Consider the following 17753-nt stretch of genomic DNA (forward strand, 5'->3'; position numbering starts at 1 on the left):
AGAAATCTTATTTGTGACCAGCAGCAAAGGCAGAATTAAAACCTATGATGATCCGTTTTTCTCTTAACACTTAGAAATTACCAGTAATTACAGGGATGTGGCTTTCAGATATTCTTTTGACAACGTAGACAGATAATTAGTGCAGGATTGGAAAGGTTTCTTCACTGAGAAGAGTTTTCAGGGTTAATTTAAATATAAAGAAATTATATACAAGAGTCAAATTAAACTATCAGGCATCTTACAAATGTGCGTTGCATGTCGTGATGCATTTAAGATGGGATCGCCTAGAATCTACAGAGCAGCGCTGCCTCTTTCCCCTCTCAGAGATAATGCACACTCCTACACTGAAATAGGTCAGAAGAAGCTTATACAAAGAAGCCGCAGACTCTTCTAGACAGACACTGGATATAGATCTTGAATGCAGTCGAACTGAGGAAGGGACCCTGCATTTAATAGGTTAAAGCTAAAAGGAACTCCATATTTTTTATGTAAGGGTCTGAGATCCTACATAATCCCAGGAAATAAAGGCCTTAAAGGAAATGTCCACCTTTTAAAACACTCATTTTAATGTCCAACATTCTGTTCTGAAAAAAGTTGATTTAATAAAAAGTTTTATGGTTGGTTAAAGTCACCACTAGTGGGAGCTCTAGAGTATTCTGCATGCTATTTAGCTACAAAACATTATAACAGAAGCAGAAATATTTTAAATTCCTTCTGGTGCAGACTGAAAGCAGAATTTTATTGTTGAAAGGGTATTGTGGTCTGATCAGGGAGTAGAGTAACTGGATGCACATTTACAGAAGCTCAATAAACCTCTATGGAAATGCCAAAGATAGCCAAGTGCTCTGCTTATGTATCTCTGACAGACCCATGATAAATAATTGGAGCAACGCCGCATATTTGACCAGCCTCTCCAGTCATTAGAAGATACAAGGGCTCCTCACTTTCTTGATCAAAGGGCCCAAGTGGTCAGAACCCCACCAATTAGCATTTATACCCTATCCAGTAGAGGGATTGTGGAAGTATTACACAAGTTCTACATTATTTTAATTCAGGCGTCATTGCTATGCATACCTTTAAGAGGGACCCTGAGGAGTGTGTATGTGGCGGATTTTCTGACTTAACCACACAAAGAAAAATCATATTTGCCCAATATCTCATGGGAATGATTCCAGGGGGGATGAGGGTAAAGGGGTTTTGTTGCATCTGTTGAATACATTTTAAGAATATAACTAGGTGGGAACATGGTCAAATCACGGAACACCTCTGATTTTAAGTCAAGCCACTCCAAGTTTGTTATGAGAGTTGGTGAAATACCTAGATGATCGGAGGCAACGTCACGGTTATGACATATTTCGATCAAAAGTTATGGGGTTTTCATCAAAATTAGCTACAAAAGTGTACCTCACTAAAGGGAAGGGTAACGCAAATCTCCCCCTCTCAGTTAAATCACAGTCAGGGGGTGGGAGCAAAAATCCACTGGATTTAAATCAGTGAGTCCCTGGAACCACTTTATCATTATTTTGGGGAGTTCATGTCACATGAAAAGGCTGTCCAGAACTTCTGGTGAAACCCCAATGTCTCGTATAAATGGAGCTATTTCATTAGTAAGGTTATTTGTTTTTATTCCCTTTTTTGTTTTTATAACTGTTTGTATGTATTGTATGTATATTTTATGTCAGCACTGTACTTTTTTATATTAAATCTTAACTTTAATAACTCTCTGCTTGAAGCCTTAGAGAATCTAAATGTCTGAAGAGATTTATGTTACCAGGTTTCTTATAGCATATGCAGTGATTACATGTTTTGTGTGATTTACCACTGTGAGTGGTTGGTGTGAATGTGGTGCCTTCTTAGTAGAATAAACTGTGGGTGGTGGCAGCTTCTTCTGTGGATGATGAGCGCTCTATGGAGTAAATTTAGTGTAAACACAGCATTTAGGATAGTTGGGTGGGATTTATGTTGTAAATTGGGAGGCCCCCATTGAAATTTTCACGCTATTGCTTCTGTTTAGTAGAAAAACTTTCTGACGTTTATGCTTCTCACATCCAAACAGATTCCACCTTTCATTATTCTAATAGAGGTTACAAAATAACAGCTGTGATTTGATTGTTTGCTGCATTCTTGATTTTTTTTGCTGCAGTCCTACAGAAAAAAGTAACTGAATATCAAATAATTTGAAAAGTGATTTTAATGGATACCTTGCTTAGGAAACCATCTCTTTGGTGTTCACCTGGTCATCTGAATACATCAGTCTGTCCAAACCTCTGATAACAGGTAACAGCATAACAGGGAAATGCAAGTCATCTGGGAAAGAGAATAAGCAAGGCATTAATAATGGTACATCAGCATAATGTAAGGTAATAATTAGAGATGAGCGAACACTAAAATGCTCGGGTACTCGTTATTCGAGACGAACTTTTCCCGATGCTCGAGTGCTCGTCTCGAATAACGAACCCCATTGAAGTCAATGGGAGACTCGAGCATTTTTCAAGGGGACCAAGGCTCTGCACAGGGAAGCTTGGCCAAACACCTGGGAACCTCAGAAAAGGATGGAAACACCACGGAAATGGACAGGAAACAGCAGGGGCAGCATGCATGGATGCCTCTGAGGCTGCTTAAACGCACCATTATGCCAAAATTATGGGCAACAGCATGGCCATGACAGAGTGACAGAATGAAGCTAGATAGTATCTAAAACATGCAATAATTGACCCTGACACTATAGGGGACGGCATGCAGAGGCAGCGGCAGCAGGCTAGAGAGTGTCATGGCGACATACCCTAAATGGACTCAGGCTTCAAACCAATGGGTGGCAGAGAGGAACCAAAGGAGGTGAGCAAGAAGTGCTCAAATAATATCGGTACATGATAAAAGTTTGCCAGTATATTTTGTGGATTACACAGCAGGGTGGCGACAAAGTTAACATGGAAGCCATGAAAACAACCCAAAATTCTGCCTGACACAGCTCGTTTGATAAGGGGACCATGTATGGAGGCAGTGAACTAGTAGTAGATTAAAGGTGCTGCAGTTAAAACTATGTTAGTTGGATCTTGGCATGGAGCTGGCGCTCCGCTGCCAGACGAGCTTTCGCCAATCCAAGCCCCTGTCTCTAGGCTACTCCCCAAACAGCACTTTTGTATAAGATCAAGTGTAGTAGCGTTCTTATAAGTTTAGGATATGCCGGGTGAGGGGAATGTAAACAGATACGCAAGAAGCGCATGATGCGCATGGAGCTGGCGCTCCGCTGCCAGGCGAGCTTTCGCCAATCCAAGCCCCTGTCTCTAGGCTACTCCCCAAACAGCACTTTTGTATAAGATCAAGTGTAGTAGCGTTCTTATAAGTTTAGGATATGCCGGGTGAGGGGAATGTAAACAGATGCGCAAGAAGCGCATGATGCGCATGGAGCTGGCGCTCCGCTGCCAGGCGAGCTTTCGCAAATCCAAGCCCCTGTCTCTAGGCTACTCCCCAAACAGCACTTTTGTATAAGATCAAGTGTAGTAGCGTTCTTATAAGTTTAGGATATGGCGGGTGAGGGGAATGTAAACAGATGCGCAAGAAGCGCTGAAATAATATCCCTAAATGGTAAAAGTTTGCAAGTATATTTTGTGGATTACACAGCAGGGTGGCGACAAAGTTAACAACTTTGATGTGGAATGCCCTGTAATAGCTCTTGGGCGGTGTGCCTTTTATCGCCTAGGCTCAGCAGTTTCAGCACCGCCTGCTGTCGCTTAGCGACGGCACTGCTGCTGTGCCTAGAGCTACCGACTGATGGCGCCATGCCCACGGATGGTAATTCGGAGGAGGAGGAGGTGGAGGAGGGGTGGGAGGAGGTATAGTAGGCCTTTGAGACCTGGACCGAGGTAGGCCCCGCAATTCTCTGCGTCGGCAGTATATGACCAGCCCCAGGGTCAGACTCGGTCCCAGCCTGCACCAAGTTAAGTGTAGTAGCGTTCTTATAAGTTTGGGATATGGCGGGTTAGGGGAATGTAAACAGATGCGCAAGAAGCGCATGATGCGCATGGAGCTGGCGTTCCGCTGCCAGGCGAGCTTTCGCCAATCCAAGCCCCTGTCTCTAGGCTACTCCCCAAACAGCACTTCTAAGAACCTTTTGTATAAGATCAAGTGTAGTAGCGTTCTTATAAGTTTAGGATATGCCGGGTGAGGGGAAAGTAAACAGATGCGCAAGAAGCGCTGAAATAATATCCCTAAATGGTAAAAGTTTGCCAGTATATTTTGTGGATAACACAGCAGGGTGGCGACAAAGTTAACAACTTTGATGTGGAATCCATGAAAACAACCCAAATTTCTGCCTGACACACCTCGTTTGATAAAGGGACGATGTATGGAGGCAGCTATATGGACGACTTTTGGAGGTAGCAATGGAGACAACGTGTGGAGGCTGCTATGGAGACAATTTAATTTGGATAGTGCCTGTATGTGGCAGTCCCAAACATTTTTCAAACCAGAGGAGCAGGTAGGTGGCCCTCCAGTAAAATGGAATAGATTGAGTGCCTGTATGTGGCAGTCCCAAAAATTCTTCAAACCAGAGGAGCAGGTAGGTGGCCCTCCAGTAAAATGGAATAGATTGAGTGCCTGTATGTGGCAGTCCCAAAAATTCTTCAAACCAGAGGAGCAGGTAGGTGGCCCTCCAGTAAAATGGAATAGATTGAGTGCCTGTATGTGGCAGTCCCAAAAATTGTTCAAACCAGAGGACCGGGTAGGTGGCCCTCCAGAAAAATGGAATAGATTGAGTGCCTGTATGTGGCACTCACAAAAATTGTTTCAAACAGAGGACCGGGTAGGTGGCCCTCCAGAAAAATTAAATGCATGAAGTATAGCAAGAGCCAGTGGGCCCTGTCAAAAAATAGCCATTTTCCTCTGCTTTACTGTACAAAGAGGAGGAGAAGGAGGAAAATGAGGAGGAGGAGGAGGAGTGGATCAATTATTCAGGTTGAGCTTCCTTCACCTGGTGGAGATTGGAAATTCTGAGAAATCCAGCCTTTATTCATTTTAATAAGCGTCAGCCTGTCAGCGCTGTCAGTCGACAGGCGTGTACGCTTATCGGTGATGATGCCACCAGCTGCACTGAAAACCCGCTCGGACAAGACGCTAGCGGCAGGGCAGGCAAGAACCTCCAAGGCGTACAGCGCCAGTTCGTGCCACATGTCCAGCTTTGAAACCCAGTAGTTGTAGGGAGCTGTGTGATCATTTAGGACGATGGTATGGTCAGCTACGTACTCCCTCACCATCTTTCTGTAAAGATCAGCCCTACTCTGCCGAGACTGGGGACAGGTGACAGTGTCTTGCTGGGGTGACATAAAGCTGGCAAAAGCCTTGTAAAGCGTACCCTTGCCAGTGCTGGACAAGCTGCCTGCTCGCCTACTCTCCCTCGCTACTTGTCCCGCAGAACTACGCACTCTGCCGCTAGCGCTGTCAGAAGGGAAATACTGTTTCAGCTTGTGCACCAGGGCCTGCTGGTATTCATGCATTCTCACACTCCTTTCCTCTGCAGGGATGAGAGTGGCAAGATTTTGCTTGTACCGTGGGTCCAGGAGAGTGAACACCCAGTAATCGGTGCTGGAATAAATTCTTTGAACGCGAGGGTCACGGGATAGGCAGCCTAGCATGAAATCTGCCATATGCGCCAGAGTACCAACGCGTAAGAATTCACTCCCCTCACTGGCCTGACTGTCCATTTCCTCCTCCTCCAACTCCTCCAACTCCTCTTCTTCTGCCCATACACGCTGAACAGTGAAGGACTCAACAATGGTCCCCTCTTGTGTCTCGCCAACATTCTCCTCCTCTTCCTCCTCATCCTCCTCCACCTCCACCTCCTCCGATATGCGCTGAGAAACAGACCTCAGGGTGCTTTGGCTATCAACAAGGGAATATTCTTCCCCCGTCTCTTGTGACGAGCGCAAAGCTTCCGACTTCATGCTGACCAGAGAGTTTTTCAACAGGCCAAGCAGCGGGATGGTGAGGCTGATGATGGCGGCATCGCCACTGACCATCTGTGTTGACTCCTCAAAGTTACTCAGCACCTGACAGATATCAGACATCCACGTCCACTCCTCATTGTAGACTTGAGGAAGCTGACTGACCTGACTACCAGTTCTGGTGGAAGTTGACATCTGGCAGTCTACAATCGCTCTGCGCTGCTGGTAAACTCTGGATAACATGGTCAGTGTTGAATTCCACCTCGTGGGCACGTCGCACAACAGTCGGTGAGCGGGCAGTTGGAGGCGGCGCTGCGCTGCCCTGAGAGTGGCAGCATCTGGGCTGGACTTCCTGAAATGCGCACAGATGCGGCGCACCTTCGTGAGCAAATCAGACAGATTGGGGTATGTCTTGAGGAAACGCTGCACTATCAGATTTAACACATGGGCCAGGCATGGCACATGTGTCAGTCTGCCGAGTTGCAGAGCCGCCACCAGGTTACGGCCGTTGTCACACACAACCATTCCCGGCTTGAGGTTCAGCGGTGCCAGCCACAGATCAGTCTGCGCCGTGATGCCCTGTAATAGCTCTTGGGCGGTGTGCCTTTTGTCGCCTAGGCTCAGCAGTTTGAGCACCGCCTGCTGTCGCTTAGCGACGGCACTGCTGCTGTGCCTAGAGCTACCGACTGATGGCGCCGTGCCCACGGATGGTAGTTCGGAGGAGGAGGTGGAGGAGGGGTGGGAGGAGGAGGAGGCATAGTAGGCCTGAAACACCTGGACCGAGGTAGGCCCCGCAATCCTCGGCGTCGGCAGTATATGAGCAGCCCCAGGGTCAGACTCGGTCCCAGCCTCCACCAAGTTAACCCAATGTGCCGTCAGCGATATATAGTGGCCCTGCCCGGCAGCACTCGTCCACGTGTCCGTGGTCAGGTGGACCTTGTCAGAAACGGCGTTGGTCAGGGCACGGATGATGTTGTCTGACACGTGCTGGTGCAGGGCTGGGACGGCACATCGGGAAAAGTAGTGGCGGCTGGGGACCGAATACCGAGGGGCGGCCGCCGCCATGAGGTTGCGAAAGGCCTCGGTCTCTACTAGCCTATAGGGCAGCATCTCCAGGCTAAGCAATCTGGAGATGTGCACATTAAGGGCTTGGGCGTGCGGGTGGGTTGCACTATATTTGCGTTTCCGCTCCAGCGTCTGGGGTATGGAGAGCTGAACGCTGGTGGATGCTGTGGAGGATCGTGGAGGCGACGATGGGGTTTTTGTGCCAGGGTCCTGGGCAGGGGGCTGACTAGCAGCTGACACAGGGGAAGGAGCAGTGGTGTGCACGGCCGGAGGTGAACGGGCTTGTTGCCACTGAGTGGGGTGCTTAGCATTCATATGCCTGCGCATACTGGTGGTAGTTAAGCTAGTAGTGGTGGAACCCCTGCTGAGCCTGGTTTGGCAAATGTTGCACACCACAGTCCGTCGGTCATCCGGTGTTTCCTTAAAGAACCTCCACACTTCTGAAGATCTAGCCCTCGCCGCAAGAGCCCTCACCACGGGAGCTTCACTAGTTGACAGTGGCGCTGATGCACCAGCTCTGGCCCTGCCTCTCCGTCTGGCCCCACCACTGCCTCTTCCAACCTGTTCAGGTCGAGGACTCTCCTCCGTCTCAGAAGCACTGTGTTCACCCGGCCTCTCAACCCAGCTTGGGTCTGTCACCTCATCATCCTCCGATCCCTCAGTCTGCTCCCCCCTCGGACTTCCTGCCCTGACAACAACTTCCCCACTGTCTGACAACCGTGTCTCCTCATCGTCGGACACCTCTTTACACACTTCCACTACGTCAAGAAGGTCATCATCACCCACAGACTGTGACTGGTGGAAAACCTGGGCATCGGAAAATTGCTCAGCAGCAACCGGACAAGTGGTTTGTGACTGTGGGAAGGGTCCAGAAAACAGTTCCTCAGAGTATGCCGGTTCAAATGGCAAATTTTCCTGGGAGGGGGCAGACTGGGGGGGAGGAGGCTGAGGTGCAGGAGCTGGAGGAGTGGGGATTTCGGTGACATGGGTGGACTGCGTGGAAGACTGACTGGTGGTGGACAAATTGCTTGAAGCATTGTCAGCAATCCACGACATCACCTGTTCGCACTGTTCTGGCCTCAACAGTGCTCTACCACGAGTCCCAGTAACTTCAGACATGAACCTAGGGAGTGTAGCTCTGCGGCGTTCCCCTGCTCCCTCATCAGCAGGTGGTGTCTCACCCCGCCCAGGACCACGGCCTCTGACCCCTGCAGTAGTTGGACGCCCACGTCCCCGCCCTCGTCCTCTACCCCTAGCCCTGGGGTTAAACATTTTTAAAATGAGAGTTATAACTTTTTTTTTTTTTTTACTTTTTTTTGTTTTTTTTTGTGTTTTTTTGTGTTTTTTGTTTTTTTTTGTGTTTTTTGTTTTTTTTTGAGTTTTTAGAACCAAACAATCCTATCCTATTGCTATGGCTATTTTCTAGCCAAGTATCAAAGGAAGCACACTACTATGCCAGATGAGATGACACTGAGTTAGTGCCTAATAGAAATCCAACCCCTACTGAATTTTCCCACTTCAGCCTTTGCTATGGATATGTGCGCCACTAAGCGCAGAACACAGCGGTCGCAAGTCTCACTACAAATTGCTCAGAATTGGCAAGTACATGCACTGCAGAAACTAAAGCCACCAGCAGATCAACCAGAAATCAAATATATAGAACGCTACTGTAGGCTTCAAGAAGCTGTTTGTATTCTCCTATGGCTATTTTCTAGCCAAGTATCAAAGGAAGCACACTACTATGCCAGATGAGATGACACTGAGTTATTGCCTAATAGAAATCCAACCCCTACTGAATTTTGCCACTTCAGCCTTTGCTATGGATATGTGCGCCACTAAGCGCAGAACACAGCGGTCGCAAGTCTCACTACAAATTGCTCAGAATTGGCAAGTACATGCACTGCAGAAACTACAGCCACCAGCAGATCAACCAGAAATCAAATATATAGAACGCTACTGTAGGCTTCAAGAAGCTATTTGTATTCTCCTATGGCTATTTTCTAGCCAAGTATCAAAGGAAGCACACTACTATGCCAGATGAGATGACACTGAGTTAGTGCCTAATAGAAATCCAACCCCTACTGAATTTTGCCACTTCAGCCTTTGCTATGGATATGTGCGCCACTAAGCGCAGAACACAGCGGTCGCAAGTCTCACTACAAATTGCTCAGAATTGGCAAGTACATGCACTGCAGAAACTAAAGCCACCAGCAGATCAACCAGAAATCAAATATATAGAACGCTACTGTAGGCTTCAAGAAGCTGTTTGTATTCTCCTATGGCTATTTTCTAGCCAAGTATCAAAGGAAGCACACTACTATGCCAGATGAGATGACACTGAGTTATTGCCTAATAGAAATCCAACCCCTACTGAATTTTCCCACTTCGGTCTTTGCTATGGATATGTGTGCCACTAAGAGCTAAACACAACGGTAGCAAGTCCCCCTGCTAATTCCTCACAAAATGGTAAAAGATGCAAATTAAAATAAAAAAAGTAGAACGTTATTGTAGCCCTAAGAAGGGCTGTTGGGTTCTTTGAGAATCACTCCTGCCTAACAGTAAGCTAATAGAACACCCTAACGCTTTCCCTGACCAGCAGCAGCTCTCTCCCTAGCGGCATCCAGAGACAGAATGATCCGAGCAGCGCGGCCAGCGGCTAGTCTATCCCAGGGTCACCTGATCTGGCCAGCCAACCACTGCTATCGACGTGTAAGGGTACCACGTCATGCTGGGTGGAGTGCAGAGTCTCCTGGCTTGTGATTGGCTCTGTTTCTGGCCGCCAAAAAGCAAAACGGCGGGAGCTGCCATTTTCTCGAGCGGGCGAAGTATTCGTCCGAGCAACGAGCAGTTTCGAGTACCCTAATGCTCGACCGAGCATCAAGCTCGGACGAGCATGTTCGCTCATCTCTAGTAATAATGTACATCGGCATCATCAATATACTTTTTTTCTTTGTACATACCCCACTGCAGTTTTATATTTGAATTCAGGCTTTAAAGGGGTTGTCTGTTTGCTACATGTACAGGCAGTCCCCTACTTAAGAGCACCTGACTTACAAACAACTCCTAGTTACAAATGGACCTCTAGATGTCCGTAATTTACTGTACTCTGGTCCCAGGATATAATAAACAGCTATAACAGTTATCACTGGTGTCTGTAATAAAGCTTTAGTATTAATCTTGGTTCTTATGACAATACAACATTTTTAAAATCCAATTGTCACATAGACCAAAACAAATTTGACTGGTGCTACAATGATAAAATAGGACTGCCTGTATACCACTGGACAACCCCTTTAACATGTTTTATGTATATTGAATGTACACATATTACTTTTCAACCTAGCTTAGTTTTACTTGAAAGCAACTTCTAGAAAATTATAGTCTTGGATGTTTACCATGACCATACAATTCAGAGGGAAGTTTTTCCTTTATGATCTCTTTTGATAATGGAAGCCATTTACTGTTATCAGCAGCCATTTTCCCGAGGTCTTACATTTATGCCATAGATGAAAGCATGTGTAAATGTAATGGAGGATTTAACAATTCTACTGCAGTGCCCTTCTATGATCCTAGAGATCTATAGCAAAAACATTTACATTTTATCTGAATTATGTAGTATGGGAAGCGATCAGAAGAGTCCTTAAATAGATAAAATGGAACATAATGAGAAGATGTTGTGAAATCTCAAAATTCTTTGCTTTCTCATTAACATAAAATGTGAATTGATGGAAGATAGATAGAAAGAGACATAGATGGTTATGGTGATGATGATGTTGGTGATTATTATTATTACTATGGTCATGGCTTGGTATTGGGACCGGAGGATGGGCCTACAGACTGTCAGGTCTCCAGCAGGAGGTGTGTGCAAGAATAATGGAGGGAGAGACTGATGAAATAGATTTGCCCCCTGTGGCAACCCCTGAGGTGTATATATGAATCCCTGGGTGATGAAGGATTTGGAGGCCATGATGGTGAACAGCCTGATCCAGGGATCATATGGAGACACCTTGTGCAGATCAACTCACGGTTCTTTATTTGAACTGGAACAGCAGGCAATGGCCTTACATGAACAGTAGGCTAATCAGGCTGGGAAACTGGAATGAGATAGCTGGTCCGCAGGAAGGAGTAGCTTCAGGCTGGGCTGGTGGAGATGGAGTCGAGTCCAGACAGTGAAACTCTGCTTTAGCCTAGTCTACTGACTGGCTACAGGGGTCACCTCTGCTTCCTGGTGGTGTATCTGGATGGCAGCTCTGCAGAAGATGCACACTGGACTTGCTACTAGAATGCTGACTAAACCCTCAGACCATGTGCTGCAGTCCACAAGGGGTTTTATACTCCCCTAGTTAGGTGGCAGCATTCTCCAATCAGCTTCCAGCTTATTTTACCATTACAACACAATATATCATTGGTTAGAGACAATGGATATATTAACTGTTTCCCTCCCAGGCAGTAGTTATGTATATATATATATATATATATATATATATATATATATATATATATATATACATATCTTTATGTAGTATAGTTCTCTTATAGGAAATCAATCAAGCAATCTTGATTGCAAAATAAGGGTTTTGTAGATCTTTAAATCTGAAAAACATTTTCAATATTCAATATCTCAATGCTTTATTCCCCCCCAAAAAGTTTATCAATAAATATGCTAATTAGTATAAAGTTCTTTGGAGGGTATTATCCTCTTGGTTCTGGTTCCAGCACCTCTTTGCAGGTTAGTGCACCCTTTGCCTGCTTGATCTTCCTCCACTCAGGGCGTCACTAGTCTGGTTTACAAGAGCCAGCACAACAGCCATTGTCTCTGATTGTTTCAGTTATGGGTCTCTGTCAGTAGCCTGCTTCTTAGCCCTGGTATCTGGCTGTTTCGACTCTGATTGTTTCTGTTATAGGCCCCCTTGTCAGTAGCCTGTGACCCAGCTTTTGTCTCTGACTGTTTCAGTTATGGGACACTGTCAGTGACTTGTTGCCTAGCACTCGACTCTGATTGTTTCTGTTATAGGGCCCCTTGTCAGTAGCCTATCACCCAGCTTTTGACAGGACACTGTCAGTAACCTGTTGCCTAGCGCTTGTTTCTATGATGGTTCCCTGACAAAAACCTTTTACCTAGCCTGTCTCTGGCTATTTCTGTTTTTGGCCCCTGTCAGTAGCCTGCAGCCTAGCCCTTGTCTCTGGCTGTTTCTGAGATGGGTCCCTATCAGGAGCCTTTGGCCTTGTCTTTGTCTCTATTTCTGTTGTGGGCCCTTGTCAGTAACCTGTGGCCTAGCCTTTGTTTCCATTTCTGTGGTGGGCCCCTGTCAGTAGCCTGCAGCCTAGCCCTTAACTCTGGCTCTTTCTGAGATGGGTCCCTGTCAGGAGTCTGTGGCTTAGTCTTTATCTCTGTTTCAGTTATGGGATACTGTCACTAGCCTGTGGCCTAGCCTTTGTCTCAGTTTCTGTGATGGGTCCTTGTCAGTAGCCTGCGGCCTTGCCTTTGTCTCAATTTCTGTGGTTGGTCCCTGTTAGTAGCCTGCGGTCTCGCCTTTGTCTAATTTCTGATTGGTTCTGTTATGGGTGACTATGTCTTTCATTACATGGATATGTAGGTTGGTTGTGATACTGTTCACTACCAATGTACTATATACAATTAAGTTGCGTGCTATATTGCAACATCATGTAGGGGATGGAATCTGGGAGCCCTTTCTGCCACAAAAGTCCATTCTGACATAAGAGGCCACCATGGCTTTCATCTGCTCCCATGTGGGTGAGTATAAGCCTGTGTACTGTATACAGTATATATACCCCGGGTTACGTACAAGATAGGTTTGTTCTAAGGTTAAATTTGTATGTAAGTCGAAACTGTATATTTTATAATTGTGAATCCAGACAAAAAAAAATTGGACCAGTGACAATAGGAGTTTCAAATTGTTTTGTTGTAATTGAACCAAGGACTATCAATAAAGCTTCATTAAAGACACTTTACAGCTGATCATTGCAGTCTGGGACTATAGTAAAGCATTCAGAGAGCTTCATAAGAGGTCACAGTGGGCAGAGGGTCCGTCTTTAAGTATGGGTTGTCTGTAAGTTGGGTGTCCTTAACTAGGGGACCGCCTGTATATAGTAATGTTTGCATTATTTCACACCATTAACCCTGATGTGGCTTGTTCTGCTATTCTCATAATATCTCAATGTTTCTAAGATCACATTACAAGATCTTTACTCTGACTGCCTTATCATCTGTGGTTTCTCAGAGCTTTCACAAAGCCATCTAAGTGCAGATTGACTATCTGTAAAGCTTTGCTCTAAACTATCCAGCCAGTAATTGCTTCCTAAATAATCAGTTACTGAATCCTGTGACCATGTTTATTAAGCAACATCACCTCATCCAAGACTTACAGAAGGAAATATGAGCAACAAGGGTCTGGTGCTGAGGTCTGGCTACAACTGCTTCCCTTCCACATTCTTTATATAATTGTATTTCTTGTTTCTTTTAACCCCCCCCCCCCCCCATGCTTCCCATGTTAATGCCCAGGCGATTTTTCCTTTTTGTTTTCATTATTACTTTCTATAAGCAGCTATAGCTTTCATATTTTCCGGTCCATATAGCTGTATGTGGCCTTGGTGTGTTTGGGACAAAATTCAGTTTTTATTAGCACATTTTTGAATTTCATATGTACTACTGTTCAACTCTTATTAACCCTTTCTGTGCTGCATATTTAAAAAAGAAAGCAAATCTGACTTTTTATTTTTCTAATAAAAATTTTCTGCCTTTATTGTGGAATATAAATGACACTGACAGGCTTTCTTTTAGGCCATACCTCGGCACCCCGTAGTCACTGCTGTGGGGAATTGATGGATGCAGAAGAAGCCCACTCCCTCTCCATTGGCTTAGACATCATGGTCAAATATGGATGGGTTAAAAAACTGGGATTGGAGATTTTTCAAACCCAAAGGCTTCAGTGCTGATTACAGCTCAGCCGCGGCAGCAGCCACATCAGAAGATGTACCTTAAAAGGTAGCCATAAAATCTAGTACAGGGGTCGTTCAGGTATTAACAAATTATGTTGAGATCAGCAAAATGTTATATAATGTTATAAAACTGATTTCAGGTCAACGTTTCCAGTAAATTTGGGGTTTAGTGTATGCAAAGCTTTTGGAAATTGTTTCCAACAAATCACCCAAAATTATGCCATTTGTAACTGGAAAAGAAGCATCACATGACCTCAGGCAGGGTGCACACAGGTTTCTCTATATTAAATTTCTCAACCAATCCAGCGCAGCATCAGTGAGAAGAACAATTTCTGGTGATTGTTATAGAAGGGAAGGGACTGTCTATTAGAATCTAATGCCATGCTGCTAAGTCCAGGGTCAGGAATGGATAGTAAACAACGAGAAAATAAAATAATTTGAATGGCAGAGAAATGTTAGGAAATAATACAGGAAACTGGTCATCTGTGCTGCTTCAATTCATAATGTGGCAGTGTTAAACTGGCTCATAGGATTCTAAGTCTAGGACCACCTCCACACATACACCTTCTCACTAAGACCACCCATTATTTAGATAAGTGAAGCAGGTGGAGTGAGGAAGAGCCAGGAAAATTGGCATGAATGTTTTACTTATCCTACTGGAGTTGACATCCTGAATAGTAATTTATTACTTTTGTGCTAGAGAAGTGAGGGTGGGAGAATGGCCGCCCCTCCTCCTTCTTAGTAAGCAGTCCTCTTTCCGACCATGAGATTTTGAAATAAGTAAGTTCTGCTTTGTCGGTGATTGTAGTTCAAAGGCTTAGACAGAGAATAAGTGTAGGACTTTGTCAGCCCCAAAATTTTCTGTTTGGCTGTTCCCATGTTCCCAATTAGTCAACAGGCTTGAATAAGGCGTAATGACTCATTTATAAGAAGATGACAGCTGCCATTTTGCCTAGTTCAGGACTGTATAGTACAGTCACAGTATATACCATAGCACGCAGCATTCAATACCATGCATCGATATAGGGGCTCTTGCCTCATACTCCCCTCCTCTGGGGAAAGCTCAAGAGAAAGTCCACGGGGTTCAGGGTTTTACAGGGTTGGAGTACTTACAGATGAAACCAGGCCCCTAAGCCAGTGGGCCCAAGTGCTCTTTTCAACAACTTTATTATGGGTAGGGCTCCATTAACCATGAGGGATCCTGCACTAGTCAAAAGGAGCAATCAATTCCTGTTACTATAGGATCTACAGTATTCAATTGTTTCAGCGTATTTAAGACTCTGATATAATATACAGATACCTCCAGCCAAAAATAAGGAAATATTCAGCTGTATTGACAGAGTGTGATATGTTGATCCCCCATATAATAAAAACAATCTTTAACAATGCATACATTATTATACTGTCAGCTTTTGTACCGCACAGCTTTTGTACCACAATTTATTTTACAGTATATTTAGCAATGTATGCTTACCTTCATTCTTCTGATACAGCACGTTATCTTAGTTTTTTAAATAGTATTACCATATTCAATATAAATCGTCTGAATCCACCATGTTAGGATTCACCAGGTACCGATGATAACCTAGTGTGTTTGCGGACTCTAATTCCCCCACCCCCACTTCTTCCTAATACCAGATTAGAGGAGATAAATATTGGGCAAAGGAGTAGACACCAGACCATTATTTACCACAGGTACTAACAGTATCAGGCAATTTACAAAATAGATCATTTTGATGTATATTCCTTTCAGTGTAGCAGGCGCCTCATACTTATCCATTTCCGTAATATACATTTACCGGGAATATTCAATGTGTAATGTATTTTCTGTGTCAAAGCTGCAGACCCCAAATACTTATTCACTGTCATTATCTACATTTCTGGGAAATTTCTCCAACATTTAATATATTTTCTGTAGTACCAGCAGCCATTAAAGTGTCAGTGCTGTGGTCAGTCTGTGAATTTTACTATATAAAGTTACATTTATGTCTTGTGGTGAAGAAACAGGTACAAGACAATTATTTACCACAATGATGTTGGTGGTGAAGTTGCTTTAGTGGATCTCACAGGCGTATGGCAACCTTTGGAGTGTGCTCACTATCGGCAGAGAATATTTATATCTATTTCTCACGAAAAGCTGTCCCTTTCTTGTACAGTACTTGTTACACAGCAGAGGATATGGGCTTTTTGGAATTATCACAGTGTGACATGGGCATTTCACTATCGTCAGGGACAAATATTGCCTGGGACAGTGCATGTTTTTCACACGTCACTAAGGTCAATGTTCTGCATTGCAGCGTTGATAATGCACTGAAGTGAAACCTCCAATGTTATTCAGGTATAATGCCAACACCTTACTCCCTCCTCTGTTTACAGCCAAACCAAACGAGAGTTTTTGCTATAGAGTCGCTAGGTTCAAAAAAACACATAAATACCATGGAACATATAGAAAGCACTCAAACCAAAAGAAGAAGAGGTTCCACAAAAGATTAGTTAAAACCTCTGTTTGCAGGTTAAATTTGGCAAGTCATAATTGTAAAAAAAAAAAAAAACATTGTTTCAACAGACAAAAGGAAAAACAACATATATATTTTGCTAGTCACGTATCAAAATTTGATTGTTACAAATCACTATGCAGTTTCAGAGTTTCAGAGATAATATACAAGGAACATGTACATAGTATAATATGAGAATGCCCGGGGGAGAGACTGCCATTAAGTTCATGCTCAGGGCCAGCCCACTACTTGTTTCATTGTTAAAAGGACATTACTCTTTGGAATTCACCCTTTTTCCGTAATGCTGTTATGTTTTCACAGGGTGCCCGTTGACCCTTCAAGGGATTTTATGTAATACCACATTGAGACAGAATGGAGTGACTAACTATACAATTTCTGCCCTAGTCATGTCTGATGTAATACATTTTTTCCATTTTCACAAAAAAACCTTTTACCTGTTTTTCTTTATGTCTCAGGGTTTCTAGCCAATCTAATCTAATCCACAGGTTTGTGCTTGGTTCAGAGTATTTCAGGCATTTGATCAGTCTATATGGCTTAGAGGGTGTCCTGGGGATATTAAAGTCATAATAGGCGTGGTGTAAGATTCTAAAGAAGGTTTCCCTCCATTGCTCCCTCACTACACATTTCCTGACCCTGGCCCATCCCTTTAAGCTTCCCTTGTAAATATCTCTGTCCGGGAACTTTCGAGCCCAGTATTTTCCCACCTTTAATTGAATCCCTTTGAACAACTGTGACCTAATGTCTGTATATAGAGAGGAGAAGGATCATACACTCTACGGAGTCCCCAATAATGTTGTGAAGGATGTTTCAGAAGCTTCTTTTGTCTCATCAGCTACCCTTTGTCTAAGAAAGTGAAGCAATTGGTGGTACATAAATGAGACACACCCAGTTAGCGAGTATTATTGCTGTAATTTGTCTAGTGGAATAGATCACCTATTGTCTTAAATCCCATCTCCTTCCAAGGTCTATAGAGGACGCTTTCAGTACTTGGAGTAAATTCTCTATGACACTGGAGGGCATATGCTTAGAGAGTAGGAAGGGTAATGTTTATACTTTCTTTCCTCCTTCTCTCAGTGCAATCAATGTCTTTGCTATCGTGGACCATCTAGTCTATTTTGTGTTTAAGAGTGGCACTAGGTCATAAGGTGCTGCGAGCGCCGATTCTAGCTCCGTGTTGGAGTATTTGTCAGTGGTATGATTCCAGTCTATTTCGGAAAAGACTCACTAGGTTATATCCACAGATGTTTGGTAGATTGAGTCCGCCCTCAAATTA

General features: G+C 44.3%; 1 protein-coding gene across 2 annotated transcripts in view; it reads right to left on the reverse strand.

Annotated features, from left to right (window-relative positions):
* Nucleotides 1–17753, reverse strand: part of LRFN5 (leucine rich repeat and fibronectin type III domain containing 5) — a 183669-nt gene that overhangs the window by 60120 nt on the left and 105796 nt on the right. For both annotated transcript variants that reach the window (XM_072116246.1, XM_072116245.1), the window contains exon 2: nt 2202–2307. The gene's annotated coding sequence lies outside the window, so the exon portion shown is untranslated. The remainder of the gene's footprint in view (nt 1–2201; nt 2308–17753) is intronic.

This window comes from Engystomops pustulosus, chromosome 7 (genome assembly GCF_040894005.1).
Source record: "Engystomops pustulosus chromosome 7, aEngPut4.maternal, whole genome shotgun sequence".
In the NCBI taxonomy this organism is placed as follows: Eukaryota; Metazoa; Chordata; class Amphibia; order Anura; family Leptodactylidae; genus Engystomops; species Engystomops pustulosus.